The sequence below is a fragment of the Rana temporaria genome, chromosome 2 (genome assembly GCF_905171775.1).
Source record: "Rana temporaria chromosome 2, aRanTem1.1, whole genome shotgun sequence".
Lineage (NCBI taxonomy): Eukaryota > Metazoa > Chordata > Amphibia > Anura > Ranidae > Rana > Rana temporaria.
In genome coordinates this window covers 392,518,989-392,532,507 of record NC_053490.1, presented here as the reverse complement: position 1 = coordinate 392,532,507, position 13,519 = coordinate 392,518,989, and positions in this window count along the sequence as shown.

The window sequence follows — 13,519 nt, the reverse complement described above, 5'->3', positions numbered from 1 at the left end:
AGGACTCCAGACATTATTTCCAAAAACTTCTGGAAACACAAGTTTGTTTTAATAGAGGGGGCCTCTTCAAGGAATGTGACCGATCATTATATGGTTTCACCAACCAAAGGTAGCACCAACAGAATTATTCCAGTTGACCGGGACCTAAGTAGAGAGTCCAGTTGTCTGTCAATAAAATCTCCAAAATTAAGAACACCATCAACCTGTTTGGTGGCATGCTTGTTTAAATTTTTGACTGGAGTGCCTACAGTAGGTAGAGACAACTTACAAAAAAATCTATTTCAAATGGCAAAAGCTCCTTCTCCTAAATTTGCTGTCCCTTCAAAATAACTTAAGTCACAGCCATTAATGTCCAAACTGCTGGCAACAAACGTGAGTACACCCCCTATGTGAAAATGTCCAAATGGAGACATTCAAATTTACACGGTTATATAAGCTGTACACTCACTACTTTACATTGTAGCAAAGTGTAATTAATTCAGTGTTGTCACATGAAACGATATAATAAAATATTTATAAAAATGTGAAGGGTTTACTCATTTTGTGAAATACTGTATGTATTTTTGTGTCTCATTCCTGGTTATTTATTTTGTGCTTCCTTTTTTTAATAGAGATCATGAAATGCTAACAAAAGGGCAAGGTAAGATTGAAAAATGTCAAGAACTGTGAACAAATAAGACTGTGCCGCATTTGAGGATTTGAAACATAAGTGATACATATTGGTGTTTTCCAAGCTAGGTCATGAGTTAATGTTGTTGAGTCAGACCTTTTCTAGTAAAGCAATGATATAGCCCAGTGATATTATGACAATATCGCTCTCATGCTGTACATTTTTACGTTTATATTTTATCCCCTGAACACGCTCTCTCTGTATCTTTATGATCATACTTGTTAGGGTGTTGTTTTTTGAGCTATTGAGCAATGCCACTTCCTTGTTCTGCAAAACAGGCACAAATCCTGTTTAGACATTAACACAAGTGTGGCAATCTGATTTTGTTTGTAAGAATCTGTTACTTACCAGTACTCTTATTAGGCCTCGTACACACGGACGGACAGTCCGCTGAAAACGGTCCGCCGGACCGTTTTCAGCGGACATGTCCGCCCGGAGATTTCTGTCTGATGGTTGTACACACCATCAGACAGAAATCCACGCGTAAACAATACGCGGGGACGTGGCCGAGACAATGACGCGGCGACGTGGGCGGCCCTGGAAGTTCAAAGCTTCCACGCATGCGTCAAATCAGTACGACGCATGCGAGGGATCGCGGCCGATCGGACGTGTCCGGCGAGTCTGTACAGACGACCGAACATGTCCGACGGACAGGTTTCCAGCGGACAGATTTCTTGGCATGCTAAGAAATTTTTGTCCGCTGGAAACTGTCCGATCCGCCGAACAATTGTCCGGTCGGGCCTTCACACAACCGAACATGTCTGCTGAAACTGGTCCGTCGGACCAGTTTCAGCGGACAGATCCGGTCGTGTGTACGGGGCCTTAGAGTCGGTTCACACAAGGGCAATACGACTTTCAGCACGACTTTGTGAGGCAACTTCAACACGACTTGAGTATGAATCACAATGCGACCACAACAGGACTTAAGGTCACCTCCAGGAGGGGGGAACTCCACGCCAAAATTTAAATAAAAAAACGGCATGGGTTCCCCCTCTAGGTCTGGTATGGACTTCAAGGGGATCCCCCTACGCCAAAAAAACGGCGTGGGGTTCCCCCCAAATCCATACTAGACCCTTATCTGAACACGCAGCCCGGCCGGTCAGGAAAGGGGGTGGGGACGGGCGAGCAGCCCCCCTCCTGAGCCGTACCAGGCGGCATGCCCTCAACACCCCAAAGCACCTTGTCCCCATGTTGATGGGGACAAGGGCCTCCTCCCAACAACCCTGGCCGTTGGTTGTCGGGGTCTGCGGGCGGGGGGGATTATCGGAATCTGGGAGCCCCCTTTAAAAAGGGGGCCCCAGATCCCGCCCCCCCACCCTATTATGTGAATGAGTATGGGGTACAACGTACCCCTACCCATTCACCTGGTGGTAGAAAAATGTAAATAAAAAAAACACTACACAGGTTTTTAAAGTAGTTTATTAGTCAGCTCCGGGGGGTCTTCTGCCAGGCACCACCGACTTCGGGGGGTCTTTCGACTTCTCCGCTCTCTTCTCCCACTCTTCTGCCGGGCACCCCCACTGTCTTCTTTTAGCTCTTTCACCAGCGGGGGGCCCGGTCTTCTGCGTCGCCTTCTTCTCCTCTTCGATGTTGACTCAACGCTCCCTTCCGCTGTAATGGCCGGTGTGCGGTGCGCAGCGATTTATATAGGCCTCTTATGACGTCACAGTCCCAGCATGCTCCTGGGCGGCAGAAGAGAAAAGGAACCGGAGAGCGGGAGAAGAGAGCGGAGAAGTTGGAAAACCCCCCGAAGTCGGAAGAAGGGAGAAGACCGGGCCACCGCTGGTAAAAGAGCTGAAAGAAGACATCAGTGGTGCCCAGCAGAAGACGCCCAAAGTCGGAAGAAGACCCCCGAAGCTGCCTAATAAACTACTTTAAAAACCTGTGTAGTGTATTTTTTTATTTACATTTTTCTACCACCAGGTGAATGGGTAGGGGTACGTTGTACCTCATACTCATTCACATAGGGTGGGGGCCGGGATCTGGGGGCCCCCTTATTAAAGGGGGCTCCCAGATTCGGATAAGCCCCCCCCGCCCGTAGACCCCGACAACCAACGACCAGGGTTGTTGGGAAGAGGCCCTTGTCCCCATCAACATGGGGACAAGGTGCTTTGGGGTGGGGGGGCCACAGGGCGCCCCCCTGCCCCAAAGCACCCCCCCATGTTGAGGGCATGCCGCCTGGTACGGCTCAGGAGGGGGGGCTCTCGCCCGTCCCCACCCCCTTTCCTGACCGGCCGGGCTGCGTGCTCGGATAAGGGTCTGGTAGGGATTTGGGGGAACCCCCATGCCGTTTTTTCGGCGTAGGGGGGTTCCTCTTGAAGTCCATACCAGACCTAAGGGCCTGGTATGCTCCTAGAGGGGAACCCATGCCGGTTTTTTATTAAAAATTTGGCGTGGAGTTCCCCTGTGGGCGGGAGGAGCTTGCCTTAGAACAGGTTCACACTGGGGCGACTTCCTGTAAAGTTGCCTTACTGTGAACGGGGATCCGACTTGGAGGCGACTTCCATTGAAATCAATGGGTACAGGTCGCCTAGAAGTCAGATTGAAGTAGTACAGGAACCTTTTCTGAAGTCGGAGCGACCTCAGTAGTGTACATTAAGACAGCTCCCATTCACTTTCATTAATTTTCTGGACCGTACAACTTGGGGCGTCTTGAAGTCGGATCCCAGGTCGCCCCAGTGTGAACCGGCTCTAGGCCTGAATTTACAAGCCTAAATACTGTAACATGGGAATGGAGAGAAGGCTAAGCCTGTGAACGTTTCAACTAATCTTACTAATTAGACTACGTACAACAGATGAATAGGGTGGCAGGGATGTGGGGAAACTAAATATTGGGGGTGCTATTTGATGAGTTAAGGCCAATGGGCCAGATTCTCCAATAATCTGCGGCGGCCTCGCGTAAGCTATTTACACTACGCCGCCGCCGCAACTTAATGGAGCAAGTGCCGTATTCCTCAAGCACTTGCTCCGTAGTTTGCGGAGGCGTAGTGTAAAAGGCCCGGCGTATCCCCGCGTATTTCAAAGGGGGCGGCTTATATTTAAATTAAGCGCACCCCCGTCCTGATCGAACTGCGCATGCGCCGGGCTAAAAATAGCCCAGTGCGCATGCTCCAGTTCTCGGCGGAAAACGTCAATGACGCCGACGTGTGCGTCATTGACGTAAAGTCGTATTCAAGAACGACGTACCCGACGGGAAAAGACGATGCGGACCCGACGCCATACTTAACATGGCATACGTGGGACTGGCGTAAGGTTACCCCTCATATAGCAGGGATAACCTTACGCTTACGCAAGCGATGGTTACGCAACGCAATTTCGTTCAGGAATCGGCGTATCAGGCTCATTTGCATAAACAAATGAGACCTGAACGTAAACGCCACCTAGCGGCCGGCGGCGAATTACATTTAAGATCCGACAGTGTAAGTGACTTACACATGTCGGATCTTCAGCGCATCTATGCGAAAATGATTCTAGGAATCACTCGCATAGATACGCGGGTCAAAAAAGAGAGATACGACTGAGTTTCCTGAGATACTCCGTTGTAACTCTACTGAGAATATGGCCCAATATGTCCTATGTAAAATAAAGATGTTTATCGGAGCGCCTCTTGGTTGTTCACCCTTATCCTGCCATATTTTATTAATGCAAAAAAGACAACATTTCACTTGCAAACCACCTACTCACATTACAGAGCCTTTATCCCATACGCTCACTTTGCACCACTTGCTGGAGTGAATATAATAAACATTTTATTATAAAGATATTTGATTTTCAAACTGCATACAGCTGTTTTAGATCAGTTGCCTATGAGCAGTGTAGTGTAAAGCAGTGTTTCTCAACTCCAGTCCTCAGGGTGCCCCAACAAGTTATGTTTTCAGAATTTCCCTCAGATGAAACGGCTGTGGTAATTACTAAGGCAGTCAAACTGTTTAAATCACCTGTGCAAAATAATGGAAGGCCTAAAAACATGACCTGTTGAAGGAACCATGGCTTTTAGAGAGTTGGGCTTATGGATCGACACAACAGAAAAATGGCTCTATATTTACTGTGCTATAAATCATATGACGTTGTCCCAGAATGAGAGCCGCACCACCCCTGCGTCATTTGGCGGCGGGCGGCAAGGGGTTAAACAGGTTTAGCTTTGCTAATTTTCTCTGTGATTTTGCATGGTCCTTGATCTCCAGTGTGCTCCTGTGTATGACTTGGCATGGCTGACTTCTCTTCTGATACTTGTTCCTGTTTTTGCTCCTTACGAAGCTGACTTCCTGATCCTGGCTCGTCTGATTACCCCGCTCTGGCATTCAAACCCTGGCTTCAGTTTTGACTACATTCCTGAATTGTGTTATTTTTTGTTATTTTATTAAAGGTGTGATTTTAAATGCATTTTCTGTCTCCACCTGGTTTATGGCTCATTACTTTTTTTTGTCAAGGGACAAAAATAGAAAAAGGGCTATTACAAAACTAGCAGTGGCTGAGAGCGCTGACTAGAGTGTTCTGGCTGGTAAGCCAACCCCTGTCAGAAGACAATAGCACAGCAGGGGAGATCGCTGTACTAATGTCAGATAGTCAGTACAGCGGCTCTTCCTAAGCTATTAGTTTTTTTTTCCCGTTTAGCCTTACTGGGTTAAATGAAAAAAATAAATGCTGGCGTGTACAAGGCTTCAAAATGTTAGCTCACCTTTACAGAAAATCTTTAAGGTGACCTTACACTGGACCCCTTTCCATCCTACCTGGTCCCGCTGTACCAGATTGCCACGATCCCCCCACTGTCAGACACTGAGAAGCCACTTCACTGGTCCAGGGATGTAAACCCCCCCCCCCCCCCGGGCTTAATCTTGTGTCTGTATTGCAGTGGGGCTGCAACCACAGGAGAGGGGAGAAACACTTTAACTTACCTGATCCTCCGCTCACCGAGCGGATGGCACTCCCCCATGCTCCAGAGGGGGACTGTTCCTCAGCGTCAACATATTCAGTGCAAAGCTATGGACCCTGCATTGGTCTTAATGATACCAGGACCCTAGACCAATGGAACTGGTCTAGCTGTGGGGATGACAAAAGGATCTGGTAAGTAAATCTTCTTTTAGGCCCCTTTCAGACGGACGTCAGTTTTGCCGCAATTAAAAGCATGTACATTTTCAGTGAAATTCAAGGCTCTGGGCACTGCGATTAGCTGCATTTGTACATTGCGTTTACGTGTGGTTACGTGATTTCCATAGCAACCCTTTTTATTTTTTTTGATTATGATGTGCTTCCTGTTCTTTTTTTTTTTTCTCACGCTGCTATCCGCAGTTGACACAAAAGACTGCGATTACCTGCGGTTAAGTGCATATAGCTGCGCTAAATGGCACCTGGACGCATTCAATTCTATTTTTTCTATTCGCACCAAACCGCATGCAACAAAATCTCAGCTAAACGTTGTGTGTGAATGGGGCCATAGGAAAGCATTGTGTGCTTTTATCTGCGGTAGAAAAATAGAAAATCCGCAGCTAAAAGCACCATTCTATCCGTCCCTGTGAAAGGCCCCTTATTGTTCTCCTAGACTTAAATGAGCAATTAACCCTTTCAACCCCACTGCAATAGATAATTTTCTAGTTGCTTAGAGTTGGAAAAAACTGTCTCTATAAAAGATCTAGTGTGAGCCTGGTTATTACATATACAACTTTATTTATACTTACTGTTTGCTTAAAAACGCATCTCATACAAAGTCCCAAAAACTCCTTTCTCTCTTTTAACCAACAGGGATGGAGGTGTATGCTTTTCATATGCCTCATTAAAAGTCCCAATCCTAGTTTTCTTTATACTACACAGGGATGGAGATGATAGACAGGGGGATGTAGTGGCGCTTGCAAATACTAAAAACCGACAATAATTTAAAACAATAAAATAATCTAAACAATGATTCCTAAAGTATGAGAGTGAGTCCGTCCTCTACTGGGGTAAAATTGTGTTCCACTCGAGATCTATGCCCAAAGAATACCATCCAACATCAATAATTAGATGTGGAAGGAACTGCGAGTGAATAAATAATGAAATCCAATGGATAAAAGTGCCCTACGTTGCTTATGCATTTAATCCTATGATTAAGCGACGTAGGGCTGTCGCGATACGCGTGAGGAGGACACAGAGGGCTTGCTGGTGAAGTCACCTGCTTTGCGGCCGCATAGCGGTGACACTCGATTGTACACACGCTGTTTAACACAGCAATGTTTGTGAGTGTATTCGTTTTTCTTTATTAAACTGATATCCTGTGGTTTTATGCTATGGAGGCATTCCTGTGTTTCTTTTTGAGAGCCTGAATGGGGAGGAGTGTGAGCCGTCTTTGGATCCTGGATTTTATCTATGTGACTGCAGAGCAGCTCCTGTTACAGGCTTGGTAAAAGCCTCAGGAAGGTAAGAGGCTGGTAAAAATAATCCCCACACTGAAGAAAATCGGGCTGGTTTGATTCACAGACATATGAGCACAATGTAACAAGTCTTCACTGAATGAGCACAATGTAACAAGTCTTCACTGAATTAACCACTGATCATCTGAATTGTTAAATGGAGCACAGTTGCACTTTGCACTTTGCACTTTATTTTTAATATTATCATTATCACTTGATTGTGCACTGGATATAGTTTTATTCACTATCATTAATCCTGCAGTGATATTGTACTATCTGTTTTTGGACTATTATTTATGATTTTTTTTTTTTTTTTTTATTATTATATTATTTTCATCGCACAGAAAAACAACAGTTTTATGATTGAACCGTTTAGGTTTTTAGGACACTTGCATTTTTGGACTTCTTTTCAGTTGTTTCTTTTTCCTGCATGTGTTTGCTAATTAGTAATTAACCACTTTCCAGGAGAGCTGGAGCTTTCATTCACTGCTATTATTGTTTTATTTATTAGCACTTTGCACTTGTTTTTTATCAAGCACTTTAAGGATTTATGACACATATTTTTAAAAAAAGGATTATTATCCCATGTACACTGTGCGGCCAGTTAGGCACTTTTATCCATTGGATTTCATTATTTATTCACTCGCAGTTCCTTCCACATCTAATTATTGATGTTGGATGGTATTCTTTGGGCATAGATCTCGAGTGGAACACAATTTTACCCCAGTAGAGGACGGACTCACTCTCATACTTTAGGAATCATTGTTTAGATTATTTTATTGTTTTAAATTTCTGATGTGCAATGTGGGGACTGTCCCTAAATGTTGTTTTATGATACTTGTTTTATGTCAAATAAACATTTGTTACTTTTTACCATACCGTTTCCAACCAGTGCCGTGAAAAGTCCCCACCAAAATCCCCTTCCCCCTTCCCCTGACCTAATTAGTGACATACGTTCGGCCCCAAGCAGCCAATGTTGTCTTAATTATTTGGGTCTGTTGTTTTACAGGATTGGTTAACTATAAATTTGAAGAGGAGACACCCCACACCATTCTCTGTACATATCATCATTAAACAGTAGGGTGGGCATCTGTGTGCTGCCATAAAGATGCGTCAGGAAAGGAAAATTACGGAAAGGTGAGTATACAATTTTCCATTTTCCTGACGCATTCATGGCAGCATACACTGGGAAATAACTCGCCAGTCGCGAGGGTGCCAGAAAATAATATTTATTCCCTATAATGCTGAAGAATTGGCTCTAATGATAGATCTACCGAAGTCGGCTGTAGTCAAGTGAGCAGCGTCCACTCTGTAGTGGGAAATTAAGGTATGCCTGGAAGACCAGGTTGCTGCTCTGCAGATGGTTTCTGATGAAATACCACAATATGCTGCCTATGAGGTCGCCACTGCTCTGGTCGAGTGGGCCCTGATGCCCTCCGGGATCGTTAGTTGTTGGATGGAATATGCTTTCTCAATAGATTTGACCAGCCAAGAGGCGATGGTACGGGAAGTCGCTGCTTGGCCTCGTCTGCTCCCGTGTGGTATAACCAAGAGGGTATCCGTCTTCCGAAGGTGGGTAGTAGCTGAAAGATAGTTGGACATAGTAGATTTAATGTCCAAAGCATGAGGCTCGCCATTCTCGTTAGCAAAGGATGGAAGGACGATGTCCTGGTTGTAGTGAAAAGATGAGGCTACCTTCGTTATGAAATGATCTGAAGGTCTCAGTACCACCCTGTCACATAAGAAAACTAAATAGGGCTCTCTAGACATAAGTGCCTGTATCTCTGACACCCTTCTTGCTGAAGTAATAGCGATGAGGAAGGTCAGCTTTAAAGTCAGGTCCCACAGTGAAATCAAATCAAATGGAAAAAAAAGGTGGATTGGAAAGGACTTTGAGAACCACTGAGAGATCCCATGCAAGGAAAGGTGGTTTTCTAGGAGGTCTGATCTTCATGCAAGCTCTCATGAATTGGATGACCAAAGGGTGAAGAGCCCATTTAGTACCTGTTTTGGCAGAAAGGGCGGATATCTGTACTTTTAAGGTACTCGAGTTTAGACCTTTATCGGAATTACAGAACTTGGGATGGGTTTGGAGAGATGGGGTCCCAAGCTTTTTGTTGTGCCATCAAGACGAACCTTTCCCAGACTCTTGTGTAGGTGGTGTTCGTGGTGTTTTTCCTGGCTTGTATTAGAGTTGATATAACCTCTTGGGAGCAACCTTGTTCTCTTAGCCTAACCCTCTCAACCTCCATGCTGTCAGGTGCAACCTGTCTGGAGCCGGATGGAAAAACTGACCTTGATATAGGAAGTCCGCTGATACCGGTAGGTGGATTGGAGGTTGGGTACTGAGCTGTAAGAGGGTCGTGAACCATGGTCTTCTCGGCCAGAATGGTATCACCACGATTACTGTGGCCGAGGATCTCCGGGGCCAGGAAAGGAATCTCACGATCAGGGGAGTTGGAGGGAAGATGTACCCCAGTTCGAAGTCCCATGGGTGGACTAGGCAGTCTGTTTCCATGGCTGATGGAAAGGGTGCTCTGGACAGGAACCTCTGGCATTTGGTATTCGCTGGCGTTGCCGCTAAGTCGATCTCTGGGACTCCCCGCGCCTTTGTAAGAAGTGAGAACGCATGGTGGCTCAGAGACCAATCATTGTTTGAGAGAGTCTCTCAGTTCAGGTAGTCGGCCAGCATGTTCTGCGCTGCCGTAACATATACCACTCTCAGATCCAACAGGTGTACTTGGGCCCATTCCATTATGGGGCGAACCTCCAACAGGGGCTTGCGACTTCTGGTACCGCCCTGTCTCTGAATATAGGCTACCGCAACTTTTTTGTCCATGCGGATAAGGACGCTCTTCCCCTGTAGCAGAGGTGCATAGGCTATGAGGGCTTGGAAGGCTGCCCGGAGCTCCAATATATTCGACACTATCCCCTGAGCTGGAAAGTGCCACTGTCATTGAGCTGCTTGATCTCGGTAATGCGCTCCCCAACCCATCTGGCTGGCATCCGACGTTACTACCTCCAGGTTTGGAGGAGCTATTGGTCTGAACCTTCTGAGGTTGGAGGAGTGTGTCCACCACCATACCGACTGCTTTACCCAGCTGGGGATACGGATGGTCTGAAGCATTGATACTCCATTCCACTGCCTCAAAAAGACATTCTGCAGAATTCTCATGTGCCACTGGGACCACTGCACCATGGGTATGGTTGATGACATGGACCCCAGCATGCTGAGGCAGGTTCTGGCCGGCAGGCGTTTGGAAGACAACAGACTTTGTATCTTCAGTACCTAGGGGTTTACTTTCTCTTGAGGAAGCTGCACCCTGTTCAGTCTGGTATTTAATTCAGCCCCCAAGAACACCATGACTTGTGTAGGCTGAAGACTGCTCTTTTTCTGGTTGATTAGCCAGCCGAAGTCCTGAAGAGTCGGGATTAGGATCTCCCGCTGACGGAGCAGAGTTTCCCAATCTTCTAAGAGCAGAATGTCATCCAGGTAATGGATGACATTCCATTAGAGTGCGATCAGAGGTAGGAGGACTTTGGTAAATGTCCTGGGAGCCGAAGAGATGCCAAATGGTAGGCACCTGAACTGAAAATGACGTTGGTTGACAGAGAAGCAGAGAAACTTCTGGAATGCGGGACGAAGCGGAAAGTGACGATGAGCGTCCGATAAATCTACTGACAGCATTCAGTCTCCCAGGTTCACTGCCAGCAGAATGGATTGGAGGCTTTCCATTTTGAAGGCCTCTATCTTGATTCTTCTGTTGAGTCTCTTTAGGTCCAAGACAGGACGTAGGTCCCTCGATTTTTTCCGTACCAAAAATAAAGGGGAATAAAATTCCCTCCCTTTTTGGTATGGTGGAACTTCTATGACTGCCCCCTTTTTGTTTTAATTTCGATACATACTGAAGGAGTAACTCCCTCTTGTCTGGGGAAGATGGTATCTTGGTAGGCTGGAAGACATTCCCCGGTAATGTCCCCAAAAAGTTCCATACGTTTGAAGGCAGGACCTTTTTGAGGTTTTGGTCTCCTGTCGGAGGGGATAAGCCCCGACTTTCCTCCAGTGACCTTGGAAATCGCTGAATCCAGCTTTGCACCAAAAAAGTTTGCGCTGTCGTACGGAATCTTACACCAATTTGATTTAGACGCCTCGTCAGCTATCCAGGGCTTCAGCCATAAGGCTCTTCGTGCCATCACTGAGGCTAGCATGGATCTAGCAGAGGACCGAATGATGTCGCCTGCTAATCTAAATTCCTGTAAGTAAGAGATTACTTTTTCTTGGTCGGTTCCCTCTAGAAGGGACCTCTTAATATTGGCCGCCCATGCAGAGATGGCCTTAGCTACTGCAGCTGTGGTGATAGCTGGTCTGCAGGCGCCTCCTGCCGTTGAATATGCCTTTTTAGCTCTAGATCGATTTTATGATCGAGTATATCTCGGAAGGTGACCGCGTCCTCAATCGGCAGGGTAACGTGCCTAGCAAGCCGCATTAGGGACGAGTCGACAACGGGAGCATTAATTAGGGAATTGACCTTGGATTCCTTTAAAGGATACATCTTGGCAAGGTTATTGGAAAGACTAGGCCGCTTGTCTGACCTTTCCCACTCATCTTTAATGAGATCTTTCAGTTCCTCAATGAAGGGAAATAGCTCGGGGTCTGTAACGGACATATGCATGCTGCCGGGACAGTTATAATCTTCGTGCAGGGGGACTACAAGGAACTGCATGGCCTGTCACAATTGGATGTACCACATTGTATTCTGAGCTCAAAGGGTTAATTGTTCAAGTCTCTTTCATTGCTGAATGCTAATGTTCCCTTCGCATAGATAATGAGAACTCTCTCTTGTGTGCAGGTAAACAGCCCCCCTGTGAGGTGTATGCTGATGGGGATTATGTGTGAGTGATAATTGTTTTAAAAGTTAATTGAATTCTATTGAGAAAAGAATGTGCCTGGCCAGGAAATGTTAAGTGATTTGCGGTGCCGAAGCGGCTAGAAACTGGCCAAGTGATTAATTCAAGGAGATGTCATTGTTCTTGTAACAGTTGTAAGCAGATATAAGCAGGTGAAATATGCCAAATAAAGACAGTCTGCTTGACCCTTCAAACGTAGCACGTCTCGTTTCTTGGAAGGGCGTTCGATGGGATATACCAGCGGTACCTGCATATCATAACTTGTCAGCAAAAAGGACGTCTCCAACGGCCGATACCCCTCACTACCAGTGGGTAGCCGTTACATTGGTTGGCAGCGGTGGGATGGTCCTTTTATCCAAAGAACAAGTTCTGAATGGAGTCGCAGTACGCCAGGCTGAAAAGATCCACACTGAAAGATCTATTGGAGATTCGTGGTAGGAGCGCCAGCAACAGACCACGGAGGGAGCTGATAGCTGAACTGCTGGAGCTGGACGAAATGGATGGATCCATGGAAGGAACTGAGCCCCTTGCACCGGTCAGCGAAGAAGATGTAATTACTGGGATTGTACAGCGGAGATTATCCTTGTATCCAGAAACGTCCGTGGAACTAATCAACCAGCTGTTCCGGGAAGCAAGGGAAGAGATACAAACGAAGAGGGGACAAGAACTGGAACTGGTAAGAGCGAGACAGCCCATTACACCTGCAGTTCCTACCCCCCACCTGCTGCTACAGAAAAGAAAATACCGTTCACTGCATTTAAAGCTTTTGTGGAAAGTGAGGAGGAAATCGATGGATATTTGGCGGACTTTGAGAGGCAGTGCTCACTACACCAGGTACCACCAGACCAATGGGTCACTATTTTGTCTGGGAAATTGTCGGGCAAAGCCAATGAAGCCTTTCGGGCTCTCGCCCCAGAGGATATTTTACAATACCAGCAAGTTAAAAAGGCGCTGCTAACCCGATACGCCGTAACGCCAGAAGCCTACCGCCGGCGCTTCCGGGAGTCCAAGAAGAAGGCTGTGGACTCCCACATGGAATGGGCAAACCAGTTACAAAGGGTGGCATCCCATTGGGTCCAAGGGTGCAAGGCCAACACCGGGGAGGAAGTATTACAGCTGTTCCTAATGGAACATTTCTTCCAAGACCTGGCCGCAGACATACAAGACTGGGTACGAGATCGCCGTCCCGCTAACTTAAACGAGGCGGCTCGGCTAGCAGATGAGTACGCGGAGACAAGGAAAGTAAGCCAGGGTACTATGCGGCTGGCTCAGAAGGTAGAACCGCGTACTCCAACCGTCACCCCACGCCCAGAGTTTCGGGCTCCAGTCCCACCACGTCCTCAGGGGCCTAACAACTACCCCCGGGATTCGTCTAGGGTGACGTGCCATCACTGCAGCAACACGGGACATATTGCTCGTTATTGCCCTCTAAGAGCTACAAATAACAATTGGAGACGTACAACACCCAACACAGAAGTCACTCCATCACGTCCCTCTGCGGCCCACTGCCTGGAGACCGAGGGGGGCCCGGAGGAATGTCTGGGAATTTTGTATGAGG